At 50.4% G+C, this 14,262-nt stretch overlaps 1 protein-coding gene across 7 annotated transcripts in view; it reads right to left on the minus strand.

Annotated features, from left to right (window-relative positions):
• Positions 1-14,262, minus strand: part of MYO9B (myosin IXB) — an 89,263-nt gene that overhangs the window by 72,826 nt on the left and 2,175 nt on the right. The window lies entirely within an intron of this gene.

The raw sequence follows: 14,262 nt of genomic DNA on the forward strand, positions 1-14,262 counted from the left end.
AACAGATATGAATGTTGCTAAATGTCTTCAAACAGCCATAGGATACGACACATGAACAGTATTAGATTACATGGCTCATATACTTTGGACATGACTGGCAATTTCTTTAGAAGTTATACAACTAGCACATGATCCAGCAGTTCCCCTCCTAGGAATTACTCAAGAAAAATGAAGCAGATGTCCCTATAGGGGACTGTACACAAATGTTCTATGGCATTTGTTTCTAAGAGCTCCAGGCTGGAAACAACTCAAATGTGTATCAATCTGCAAATGGATGAACAAACTGGCCACACAATGGAACACTGCTCAGCCAGGAGAGGGGAGCAATCTCTGATCCTTGCAACAGTATGGAACAACACAACAATCTCAGAATCTGTGTGCTGAGTGAAAGACAAAAAAAAAAAAAAAGGGGGGGGGTACAGCAATTCCATTTCTAGGTATAGACCTAAAAGAAGTGAAAATAGGTGTTTAAAGAAATCCTTGGGGATCCCTGGGTGGCGCAGCGGTTTGGTGCCTGCCTTTGGCCCAGGGTGCGATCCTGGAGATCCAGGATCGAGTCCCACGTCAGGCTCCCAGTGCATGGAGCCTGCTTCTCCCTCTGCCTGTGTCTCTGCCTCTCTCTCTCTCACTGTGTGCCTATCATGAATAAATAAAAATTAAAAAATAAAAAAATAAAAAAAAAAGAAATCCTTGTACATGCACATTCACAGCAGCACAATTCACAACAGCCAAAAGGTGGAAACAACCTAAGTATCCATCAGCTGATGAAGACTGTGGTCCTTCCATGCAATGGAATATTACTCAGCCATAAAAAGGAACCAAGCTCTGATATACACTACGATATGGATGAACCCCAAAAACATTGTGTTGTATAAAAGCAGCCAGACACAAAAGGCCACATGGTGTAGGATCCCACTTAAATGAAATGTCCAGAACAAGCAAATCCATAGAGACAAAAGCAGATCGTGGTTGCCAATGGCTGGGGGAGGGGGTGGAGGTAATAGGAAGTGACTGCTAACAGCGATGGGGGTTCCCTGTAGAGGATAACATTATTCTGTGGCTTCATAGAGGTAGAGGTTGTACAACACTGACAATGTACAAACCATCACTGAATTGCATACTTTAAAATGGTGAATTCTGCGTTGTGTGAATTTCACCTCAGTAAAGTTTTAAGTTTATTTACTTACGTTTAAATAATCTCTACGCCCACTGTGGGACTCAAACTCATGATCCCAAAATCAAGTTGTATGCTCTTCTAACCCAACCCAGCCAGGTGGCCTTGAGCTCAAAAGAGTTTCAAAAAGAGTATACAGTGTATGATTGCATTTATATGTAATCCTTGAAAATGCAGCATATGGAGACAGAAAGTTGATAATGGCCGCTTGGGCTGACAAAGGAGCCGGGGGAGACTTTTCCAGTGACAAATGTATTTACTATCTCAGTCGTGGGTTCACGAGTGTTTGCATGTGCTACAAATCACACACTTGAAAGAAGTGTTTATAATGTTTCAGTGACAATTAATAAAGCTTTTTAAAAAAATTAAGTGGATCATGAAACCACCCGGTCCCCCAGGTGAATATCTTTTTATTTTTTTAAAAGATTTATTTATTTATTTATTTATTTATTTATTCATTCATTCATTCATTCATTCATTCATTCATTCATTCATTCATTCATGATAGACATAGAGAGATAGAGGTAGAGACACAGGCAGAGGGAGAAGCAGGCTCCATGCCGGGAGCCTAATGCGGGACTCAATCCCAGAACTCCAGGATGGCGCCCTTGGCCAAAGGCAGGCGCCAAACCACTGAGCCACCCAGGAATCCCCCTGAACATCTTTTTAAGACTCCTTGCTCTCTTCTCAAAATATCCAACCCTTGAGCCCAGGGATTGAGTTCCCTGGACACCACAGCGAAGAAACCATTGGGAAGCTGTGTCAGGTGTTCAGAGATTCCAGGTGATGCCATCCACCTGGCTGTGCCCTGACATAACTGGAGATGATCACTGAACTTTCATGGACACACCACACGGTGTGGAAGGTGGGTAGTTTAGTTGCTTCCAAGCCAGGTGAGGAATGCAAGAACCCAAACTATAGATATGCAACTTCATCATAGCCACACAAATGCACACACGTGGCTCATGGGCACTCAACACGTGCAGACACGGACACATGTGAACATGTACGCTTTTATATGAATACACCCACTCATGCGCGTGCGCACACACACTTATCCTAAAGCACATGCACAAACCAGGATGCATGTACATGCAGTTTCATACAAACACACACACGTGTGCGTACTCACAGAACACATGCATGTGCACAAACAGGGACACGCAGCACTTTAATACGAATATGTACACACACGCATGCACAGAGCTGGGGCTCCAGGCAGAGCCGGCCCCTTCTGTGACTTGCACTTGTAGAGACACGTGTGACGGTGCACTTGTAGTGCACCCCAACTTCTGGAGGTGAAATCCGGCTCATGGACTCGGGGTTCTGGACTCTCACATCCAAATGCAGGAATGTGGGTAGTAGAAAGGTCACACAGCCGTGCCTGCTTCCTCCTCCCAGGAGACACTGACCTGAGTGAGAAGCCATCAGAGCCCACCAATGTGATCTTGTTCCGGGCTCCAGAGACTTCCCCCACCTTCCCGTGCTCACAGACTAGGGGCCATGTGGGCAGTCATAGGACCAGCTGATGCATGCCCCATCCCCCAGGCCAGGAAGAAGGAGAAAAGACTGGCTCAGAGTGACTGCTGACCACCAGGGCTGTGAGGAGGGGGGATAACCAAAGAGCAGGGGCGGGTAGGATGGACAGCATTTGGGGTCCCCTGCAGGAGTACCCAGAGGGTCCACTACATCTACCACCTCTGTATCCTGGGAAATTCATCTGCCTCGGATCTGTCTCGGGGCTCTCCCTGTCCTCTACTTGGCCATTCTCCCCAGGGTGCCACACTCTCCTTTCCCTGCTGCCTGAATGGTTCATCTGAAGGAGGATCCTCCCACTGAAAAAGTTCACATGGGGGCACCTGGGTGGCCCAGTGGTTGAGCACCTGCCTTTGGCTCGGGTCATGATCCTAGGGTCCTGGGATCAAGCCCTACATCAGGCTCCCTGTGGGGAGCCTACTTCTCCTTCTGCCTATGTCTCTGCCTTCTCTGTGTGTCTCTCGTGAATAAATAAATAAAATCTTAAAAAAAAAAAAAGAGTTTGTGTGATTTAAAGCCAAAGACACTAATAAACCCTTTTCCAGTCTATGGTAAAGCCTGGTTCCCTCCTCCCTTCCATATGATTTGGAGCCAGCCCTTCCCACTCCCACTTGCCCATCAATCCAATCTCCCCCCCACACACCATAAAAACCACTATGCCTCTCCCCAAAGCTGCCACCAAGCTCTCACCAGTCACATCTGCTACCACTGGCCTTTCCTGGTTCTGCTCACTTGCTCTGCAGTCCTTGGGATGGAGGCATCACCTGGAACTGCTCTTATGCAAGGACCTCCCCCCTGCCCCAAGACTCTGCCGAGGCCTATCCACTCTTCTGTACACTCCCAGGGGCCACACTCCACCTCCAGCCTACTGCAGCTACCTCTCCCAGCCCCAAATACCCAGAAGGCTGGTTCCCTGCTCCCCCTCCCACATCCTCCCTGACCACATCCTGATTGCTGTGTCCCCAGAGCTGCCCTCTCTTCTTACTAGCCAATGAGGAGGGCCCCAGGTAGAACCCCTTGCCTCTATTCTCTGGGCTGCTGCAGGGGAGCCCCTGGAAGCACTGCTCTAGACACATATGTCCCAGCACAGAGCCCCTCAAGGGCACCCCATGGCCAGCCCACAAGAGTCCCTGGCCATTGGCCCCGATTAAGCATGGCTATCTCTTGGTTTTTATGCTGACTCACTGGAAATGCTCCAGGCACTCCCCAACCAGGCCAGGGATCAAAGATCAGACCTTGCAGGCTTCTCCAGGCCAATGAGAAAGAAGCTGTCCAAAGCCCCTGACCCATTGGAGAAAGCCTAGTCCTTCTGGACTGGGCTGTATCCCTGTGAGACACCTCCCAGGCCTTTACCACAGGCCTGGAGGGTTGGCCACCCACCTACTCCAAGGCACCCCTCCTTCCTTTTCCCTCATTCGCACCCCAGATGAGGGGCCCACCCCACCCTGCTGCTTCCCTGGGGTGATGTTCTTGTTCCCTCAGGTCAGAATGCCCCTTGAGCCCCTCCACCAGCTCCAGGACAGCCCTACTTTCAATGCAAAATCTCACAGGGCATGGTCGGTCCCCGACAGCAGAAGCAGAGACCCAGAGTTCCCTGGTTCCACAGGTGGCAGCATTTCCACTACAACACTGGGCTGATCGATTCCCTCTGCATTCTCACTGTGAAGCTTCCCCTATCCCCATCCATTCTGCCAAAGTGTCTTCCTGAGAGACCCGCGCAAGTGAGGGGTCCGTCTGGAGTGGTATTAGAGTACCTGCCTCCCAGCTTCCTCACTGGCACCAAGCGTCAATATTTTTCTCAACCCACAGCCATTAGTGGGCACAAAAGAGCATCTTGTCATTTACATTCCTTTGACTGTCAGGTGGGGCTTTTAAAAAGGTTGAGTGTCTCAAGCAATGATTTTTCTGTTTCTGTTAAGTTGTTCGTGTCCTTTGCCCATTTTTTCCCTTCTGCTTATGGTTTTGGAACAGCTCTTTGTATAGGAAGGGTATTAATGGTTTGTCAGGGTTAAGGGCAATTTGCTTTTACTTACAGTAGTTTTGGATACAAATACTGGATTTTCCAGGCAGTTGGATCCATGGGTGATGTCTTTCATGTCTGCTGCTCATTCCTCTCCCAGGTCTGATGAACATGGAGCTAATACTTTTGGTTTGCATCCCTCTGCTTCCCTGCATTTATTCTTTTACATTTAAACTCTTAACCATCTGGAAATTATTTTGGTGGTATAGGAAGTTTCCTAAGACCACTGTAATTAAGTACTATAAACTAGGTGGCTTAAAACAACAGAAATTTGTTGTCTCACATTTCTGGATGAGTCCAAAATCAAGGTGTTGGCAGGCAGGACTGGCTCCTTCTGAAGGTTCTTAGAGAGAATCTGTCCCATGCATCCCCCAGCTTCTGGCAACCCTGTGTTCCTTGGCTTGTAAATGTGTCACTCCAACCTCTTCGTCCATCATCACAGAGTGTCCTTTTCTGTTTCTGTGTCTCCTTACAAGACACCAGTTACAAGATTCAGGATAAGTTCATTTTGAGATCTTTCACTTATCATATCTCCAAGGTCACATTCTGAGGTTCTAGGCAGACATGAATTTGGAGAAGACGCCAGTCAACCCAGTAGAGTGTGGGAGGTAAAATGGGGATCCAGATGATCTCTTTCATTAAAGACTCTTCTCCCCTCTCCTGATCGGGGAGTCTGCTCAGTTTGTTAAATACAGTATATTATGTTATTTTACACAGTGGGTCTGCTTCTGGGCTGTTGGTGCCTGTGTGGTGCCATACTGCTAATTATCACAGCTTCAGGGGACGTTCTTCAACAGTGACATCTCTCTTGGAGGTACCAGGCTGTTTTCTCTGGCTTCCAAGTATGCCTTTCTCGTTGAGTCTTAATGGAGCCTGAGACTTGGAAGTTGGTCACACTGTGTCTTCAAGGCCCTGGTCACAAGTGGATATGAAACTTAGGCCCCAAGAATCCCCATGCTGTGCCCAGAGTGAAAGGAAGTAGGTTTGGGGCTGAGGAACTAGGGGTTGGCAGGTCCCTGGACGGGGAACAGCTCGGCCAACTGGTGACCACAGGCAGGTTGCAGCTGTGCTGGGGGCGGCAGGTCCCGAAAACCTGTGTCTTCATCCTTCCCCTGAACCATAACACTGTTCTACCCTCCCACCAGTGATGCTCACTGAAGCACTCATAGTGTGTGAAGAGGAAGCAAAACCCATTTCCAGACTGACGGGATCTATCCACCCAGAACTTCATGGGTGAATTGAACTATGCCCTCGTCACCAAATGGAAACCAAGCTGGCCGGCTCTAAAACTGCCCACTGAAAGAGCCAAGAGGCAGAAACAAAATGCCCATCAGAGGATGCCCACATAAATAAAATGTGGTCTCTCCATACACTGGAGTATTACTCAGCCATAAAAAGGAACAAAGCCTGACATCCACTACAACGTGAGTGGACTCTGAAAACACTGAGCCGAGTGAGAGAAGCCAGACGCAAATGGCCACACAGGATATGATTCTGTGGATGTGAAACGTCCAGAACATGCAGGGATAGAAACCAGATGAGTAGTTACCAGGGGCTGGGGGAGGTCTGCTCATGGTGATGCTGTTTCATTTTGGGGGATGGAACGATTCCACAACTAGATAGAGGTGGGGTTTGTACAACCTTGTGAATCCACTCGATGTTACTAACGCTAATTCTTATGTGCGTTTTACCATAGTCAGAGAAATTCCTGCTGAAAGACCTAAACCCTGGAAAATTAAAAGCTTTTGCAGACACCACACTTATATACTTTCTGCACTTTGAAAATTCAGGGCTTTTCTCCTATGTTCTTGGAGAAGGGAGGGGCAGACAAAGTGGGGGGTGGGGGAGGACATACATACAACACAACCAAAAATTAAGCCCTGGGGGTAAGTAGACAAATGTGACTGAGCTGCTCTCAAGGCCTGGTCAAGGCCCTATGCTCAAAAACGCAAGGTTTTGCCTATCGGCCTGGTGAATAATTCGGAATTTACTGGAAAATAAGGCGGACAGGGCCTCCAGAAAATGTAGTGTAGCTGCTTCGTTTATATAAGGCCATAATTTGAAGCCACATGTTTATCAGATGAAATCATTCTCAAGCTAAAAGGAGAAGGCCAGCATTACAGCAGAATCATGTAGGAAGCGCCACTTAAGATTCTGCGCGTTTCCACTTTCCAATGCATGCTTCCTTGAGCCTGGGGAGACTTTTTAAGAAGAAACGATCACGTGAAACGAATCGTAAAGATGGACACGCTGAGAAACAGCCACAAGCTAAGCATGTTTCTCAGGCTTGGCAGGTCAGAGCTAGAGGGCAATTTAACATTCACCTTGGGGCGATGTGGCCACAAGCCGAGGAACGCCTGGAGCCCCCAGAAGCTGGAAGAGGCAAGGAAGGACCCCTTCCCACCCCCGGATCCTTTGGAGGGAACAAGTCCCCATTGCTACCTTGATTCTCTGGACTTCTGGCCTCCAGAACTTTGAGAGAATAAATTTCTACAGTTTAAGCCACTGAGTTTATGGTAGTCATTTATGGCAGCCCCAGGATGCTAATCCAGGTGTCCAGAGCTGAAGATACCAGATGCTCTGAGCAAGGCCTCAATTGAGAAGGACCACTGCCTTTCTCCTGCTTTATTTGAATATCCCCGAGAAGCCCATCCCAAACACCCCAGCATGACTGCCCCCCACCCCAAGTCCTTTCCTCCAAACCTTTCAGTCTGGCCCAACAGGTCTGAGCCCTAGAGAAAGCCCCTCCCTCAGGTATGTACTGGGGCAGCACGTTCCATTTGTTCAGCTGCTCTCGGAGGCCTAGAGGCTGATCTTTCTCCCTGGGGTCTGTGACTACCTCCCCTACCTCCTCTGAAACAGAACAGGCTGTCTTCTTTCAATGCCTCTCTGGTCAACAAATATTTCTCCAGTGCACACCCCACGCTAGGCCTAGGGGTGTGGGTATGTAGAAGTGAAGGAGGCCAAAGGGGTCTGGCTTTGAGGGAACCCGATGACAAACCAACCATGAGCAACCAAACCTCCCTCCATGAGCAGAGAGGTATTTTCAACAGTGACACAGCACTTGTGTAAAGAAAAATCTGGCAAAGTATCCGACTAGTGGTTCTCACCCGAGGGCACATCTGCACTGCCCGGTGGACACCTGCCTATGGCTGGAGACATTCTGGTCACTGCTGGGGAAGTGGGGAGGTACCACCACTAGCTTCTGGAGGGTGGAAGCCGAGGATGCTGCTCGACACCCTACAGCGTACAGGGTGGCTCCCACCATGGAGAATGATCCAGCCCCCAACGTCAGCAGTGCTGCCATGGAGACAGAAACCGACCTGGATGATCCAGGAGGCAGGGAAGTGTTCGAGGGGCCCATTGCTGAGGCCTGTGCAGTGAGAAGGGCCAGACGGGCCGAGCTCTTGAGGAGGGCCGCCTAGGCGAGGGCGGCAAGCGCCAAGGGCAGGGGCAGCTGGAGCTGGCCTCAGAACAAGGGGACCAGTGTGGCCAGCAGGGCTGAGGCTGGAGGGGGAGGGGCCAAGGTCAGGAAGGTCAGATCCCGCGGGGGCCTTGTGAACGTGGGATGGAGTTTCAATTTTCATGCAAGTATGATGGGGAGCTGGGCTGGTTGGAAGCAGTGAGAACCAGGACGAGAGTGACATCTGGAAGGGGTCAACCAGGCTGTGTGTGAGGCAGGTGGACCACGGTGGGGGAGGGGAGGGCTGCTGGTTCACGGCTCCAGCAGGGGTCTGGGACAGGGAGGGAGGGGACTGATGTGTTCAGGCCAGTGGGACATAGGATGGTTCTGGTTACAGGGGCAAAGCAAACTCGCAAGGCCTTGTGGGGACCTATGCTTCCGGTCCTTCCCCGGTGACTGGTAAGCTCCCTAAATGGAGACTCAGAAGTCTCCCAGCGAAGAGGGCCTAGATGGGCAGAAGAGAGCCCTTTGGGAACCCCTTTCCAAATCACACAGCCCATCTGTCATCATGCCCAGGTGGAAAGTCACCTTGAGAACCTACTGCAGGTGGCCACAGTGACGGCACACAAAAGCCCTGCTTGAGACCTTGGCTGAGTGGCCCCTAGAAAATGAGGGAAGGGTTCCCCGGAGCTCCATTCTGTTTTTAAAGGTGTTGTGGATCCTCATGGGCCTCTAGAGGGGCCCCAAGGAGGCTTCTGTGTCAGCCTGGCCACAAGGGACAGAGAGGACCCACTCCTTAAGTGCCCAGCATGGGTCGGCCACTTGGGTCCATGGGACACCCGGCTTGGGGAGCAAGTCCTGCTTCATAGCCGGAACCTGGAACAAAGCAGCTCCTCCCTTGGCCATTCCTGGGCTCTCTGCAGATGAGCTGTTATCACCTCAAAATCCACATCGCCTCCCAGAGGGGGGCCTCCCTTAATTCTGGTTTCCTTAACAACATCCCCTTCACCTCCCCCAGGGGCCCCTTGGCCCACTGGTTTTAACGTCAAGATGGCATTTTGGTCTGATAAGACTCTTCCTTCCTTTTACTCGGACTTACTGAGGTAGAATCCACATACCACACAGCTTCCACGTTCGCGCTGCACTAGGCAGCAGCCGGTCTGTGCCGTGGTCACAGATGTGGGCTGTCACCACCACGTCCACCTTAGAATGTTCCCACCCCACTAAAGACCTGGGTCCTTTAGTCACCAATGAGACCATAGAGCCTATCCTCATTTTTCGTTCCCATTGAACTGCCTGTGTCATGGGCTGCACTCTGTCCTCCCAACGCTTCTGGGTACAGGGTGGGGTACTCAGCCCCCAGAGTCCTCTCCTCTCCTCCACCTGTGATCCTGGGCCTCACCGTCTTCTCCTGAGGAAGGGCTCCTCCTGGCCACAAACCCTACCCTCTGGCCTGGTTTCTGCCATAATGATCTGGTTCCATGTTTGGACCCAGTGAGATCTCCCAGGCAGTCCACGGCCCAGGGTTTTGTCTTGACAACATCTTTGGTGACGGCCACCAACTGGTTCCCCTTCCAGCCTATCCAGACATCATCACAGAGGCAGGGGTGTCCCCGTGGGCCAGCCACAGGCTTGACACAGTGTCTCAGCCAGCTCTTCTTGCCTTAGAGCTTAGCATTCTTTCATACCCGCCTTCTCTCCCAGGCCAACTGTGGCCCCAGGGGACACCTGGCAATGACTAGAGACAGTTTTAATTGTTCTGACTAGGGGAAGGGGAGCTACTTTCATCTGGGTATGTAGAGACCTGGAATGCTGCTCAGTATCCTATCCCAGAGAATAGTTCCCCTTACAGAAAATGATCTGGCCCTAGATGTTGGCAGTGCTGAGATTCGAGAAACACTGGGTTAATTATTTGGAAAAAAAATTTTTTTATTTAGGTCCCTAATTTATAAACACATCAGAATAAAGTCCAGATGAGTTAAATGGTACAAAACAGGGTGACCCCTCTCAGCATCTGTGGATTATCTCCTCTCTCCCTCCCCACTTGTGGTGCATTTACATGTGTGTGCGCGGCATCCTAGGATCTCAGTCAAGCCACATAATGATAGAACACAAAGTCTCTTAGGTCCCACAGAACCCCTAAATCAGTAGTTCTCAATCTAGGGTTGACTCTTCTCTAAGGGGACACTTAAGAGATATCTGGAGACATTTTGGGCTTATCACTACTGGGGGGGGGGCGGAGGGCACCTGGCATCTAGTGGGTGGAGACCAGGAATGCTGTTCAATGCACTGCAACACACAGGGCAACCCCCATCACAGAGGATGACCCAGGCCCAGGCATCACCAATGCTGAGGGTGACAATCTGTGATTTAAATAAATAAAAAAGCGACATTTACACACTCGAGGGTGTCCCCAGGGCCTCCCAGACACAGGAGACATCAGCAAGATTCCAAGCCCAAGTTCACCTGACTGTGTAACATTTAGAATGAGGGAGCAAGAGCTTTTCCATCTTCATCTCTGCTCCCTGAGAAGCCAGCAGGCAGACTCCTATGGGACCGCCAAGGGGAGAGACTGGCTCTTTGAGGGTCTATGGGCTGGGCTTAGCTCTGGCACTTTCTTTGGGACTCCTGCTCTCTCACTAGCACTTGATAAACAGCTCCACATGACAGTTGAGGACCCCAGCGATCTTCTTCACAAGCTGTGGTGAGAGACCCTGCTTGCCAGGAAATAAAAGGCCCAGGGGCGTCCCAGGGACCGGAGAAGCAACATTTCAAATATCACCCCTCATGACCCTCCTTTCCTCCCATTCTAGGACGGGATGGAGATGCTCAGAGAAACAAGTGGGAAGATTTGGGGCAAAGCCCCAGCAGGCCTGTCGCAGATATACTACTCAGACTCCACTTGTGAGAGTAGCATTCACTCCACTAATGCAGTGGCATTAGCCTTTGAGGGAGATGACCTTTACCAGGGCTTGCTGGGAGAGCTCTCGTGTGTCTTTTCCTCCACCAACAAGCCCTGATTGGTCACAAGCTCGCCTGGCGCTGCGTGCCTCTCTGTGGGCACAACTCCTGACATCTGCACTCCAGGCAAAGAGGCAAGGGCCATTCTGTTCTCGCAGTAACCCTGAAAGCCAGCTCTCTGCACCTGCCTCGTTAACACTTTTCACTGAATGATTTTCAGATCTTCCAGAAACTTCTTTTGTCCATACACCTAAGGCAACAGCTGGTCCCAAAGTCATTTTGGTTTATTAACAAGGTTCTTTTAGATCCCCCTCCCATGACCATGGCAACATTGGGACCGAGACCTCCGTACGCCAGATTACAGATCTTAGCCAGCCCCCAGGCAGGCACAGTCTCCTAGGCCTGGCTCTAAATACACCCCTTATAAAGGCCCATGAGATCCTCTCCCCCAACCCCCTCCCCCAGCTGGGTCATCACCTTTCTCTAGGCACCCCAAATGTAAGGACATGTGCGAGATCTGGAAGATTCCTAACGGGATGCTTCCGAAGTTGATGTGGCCAACTTGCCTACCTCCCTTAAGATGTTTATTTAAATGAGTAAGACTCAACAAAGCAAACTCTGTTGGTGCAACGGTTTATCCAAAACTTCTTTGTTAATAAAAATGAAGTTTGTCCCTTACCCAGTGTTATGGGCTGAAGTGGCTCCCACCCACCCCCACGTCCCAATTCATTATGTTGAAGTCTAACCTCCCAGCACCGTGGAATGTGACTGTATTTGGAAATAGGATCGTTAAAGAGGTGATGGAGTTAAAATGAAGTTACTAGGGTGGGCTGGATTCAACAGGACTAGGGTCCTGACAAGAGGAGAGTTGGACACAGACACACGCAGAAGAAGACGGTCCGGAGACACAGGGAGAAGACGGCCAACTAAACACCAAGGAGAGAGGCCTTGGAAAAGATGCTCCCCTCAGAAGAAACTGACCCTGCCAACACCTTAATCTTGGGCTTCTGGCCTCCAGATCCATGAGACAATAAATTTCTGTTGCTTGAGCTGCACTGTCTGTGGTTCTTTATCCCAGTGGCCCTGGGAAACTCCTACACTCAGCAGTGACAGTAATGAAATGCCTGTAGCTGGCTCCCTTCTTACACATAAGCCCGTGAAGCAGGGCAGAGCTGGGACATAAACGAGTGAGTCAGACCCGGACAGCTTATTCATTGCTTCGACTAACCCACAGGCCCAACCTTTGAATCACTACTTTATTTATCATCGGGCATGGGCTCAGAAAGTCTCGCCGAGGAAATGAGTAGAACCCAAGCTCACCGGCTGTGTTTCTGAAACATGCCTAATCTCTGAGGCCCTTTCTGGGCAAAACTGAAAAGAGGTGAAGTGACAGGGCCTGCCGGGGACCCAGTGGCGCTCAGACAGAGCCCTTTGTTCTGCTACTCCGTCCGTCCCGGATGAGGGCAGAGAGAAGGGCCTGTCTTGCTCCGCGGGGAGGCCGAGCAGGGGCTGCCTGGCACAGTGGGTTGGGGACGCTGGACACACAAAGGGCTGGTGGATGGGGACTGGTTGTGGGGGGAGGGCAATGTCCAGAAGGGGTCGGGCGGCCCCAGAACGTGCTGTTTCCTCTCACGGAGTTAAAACAGCAATGTCTTCGTTGGGGAACAAGCAGAGGAGGACGCGTGAAGAGCCAAAGTTACACAGTCTGTGCTTGAGGACCGGCCAGTGTCTGGGGCCAAGAGGGCGAACAGGAGAAGATAATGTGGCTTCAAGAGCCACACAGATCTGGGGCCACCTCCAAAGTAGCTCTCGAGAGGAGAATCTAATACCTCTAATCTCGGAAGAAAAGCAACAGTTTGTTCTGAGACAAGGGACGGTTCCTGTAGAAATTCAGGTCAGTCGTAATACAAAGAGAAAGACAATGGCATTTGCTGTTCCCGTGAGCAAAGACGGCCTTGGTTCACCTCTTGTTCCTCCGCTGCTGCCCATTCTTGGGGCATGCTAACTCCCCCTCAATCCCTTCCTGATGGTGCCTTCTTTTTTATCAGAACTCTAGATTAAGAACTGACCAGATGGCAGTATTCAGTTGCTAGCTGCTCTTCCCCATGCCTGCCCTTGGCAGCAGTTCCCTGGGAACTGACCAAACACCAAAGACCCACTGAGGCAAAAGTAAGCCTGGGCAACGACCAGATCTCACTACAGAGCAGTGGTTCTTATGCCCCAAGAGACATACAGTCACATCTGGAGACATTTTTTGGTGGTCACGACTCAAGGGGTGTATTCTATTGGTGTCTAGGGGGTGGAGACTCGGGATGCTGCTTGATGGCCTGTAATGTGTGGGACAGCTTCCACAGCAAAAAAAAAAAAGTCCAGCCCCAATGTCGATGGTGCTGCAGTTGAGAAGTTACACTCTGGCAATTTGGTCTTTGCCAATTTGAGGTTACTGATGATCCTTCATCTTTCGGGAAAGCCCAGGGAGCCATCTCTGGAGGCACCACCTGCCTGAGCTTCAGTTTCCATACTGAAAAAAGAACCAGGGCTGCTTGCTGCTGGTTGGCAGAATAAAAGAGATGGGTATAAAAGCACCCATCACAAAGGATGCTCAATAAAGGGCAGAGCTGTGCAGGGATCTGTTCGTGCAATTCCCTCTTCCTGGTTTGATTTAACACCTCCATATCCATCAAAGCCTGAATGGACCTTGCCACCTCTTCCAAGGGAACCTGTCAGAATCCCCCAAGCCCTGAAGCTTGCACTGGTCATCCTTGATTCTGTCTTCACAACTTCCTGCACCACCTCTGAGGCTGCATTGACCACTCACTCTGAATTTCATTATTCCTGTGGCAGTGAGAGCATTAGAATGTTCCTCCTCCAGGGCATGAAGGCTCATCTCTGTCCCCAGGGCCCAGCTCCCAGTACTGGAAGGATCAGTCCTTGCTTTATTGAACTCCTGAGCCCACCCAAGGCACAACTTTGGGGAGACGAGGAAAGGGAAGTGGCAAATTAACAAGCCTCTGTTGGGGAAAGAAAATAGATCACACAGCCAAATTGAGAGGGGACATGCCCAAGTTGCTACCCTCTTCTCTGAGCCAGAGGCCTGGAACTGAGGAGGGCGAGGGGTCTCACTCAGGGATTTCTCACCAGAAAGGTGTAGCTGAACCTTTGTGAACA

The sequence above is a fragment of the Canis lupus genome, chromosome 19 (assembly GCF_048164855.1).
Source record: "Canis lupus baileyi chromosome 19, mCanLup2.hap1, whole genome shotgun sequence".
Classification (NCBI taxonomy): domain Eukaryota; kingdom Metazoa; phylum Chordata; class Mammalia; order Carnivora; family Canidae; genus Canis; species Canis lupus.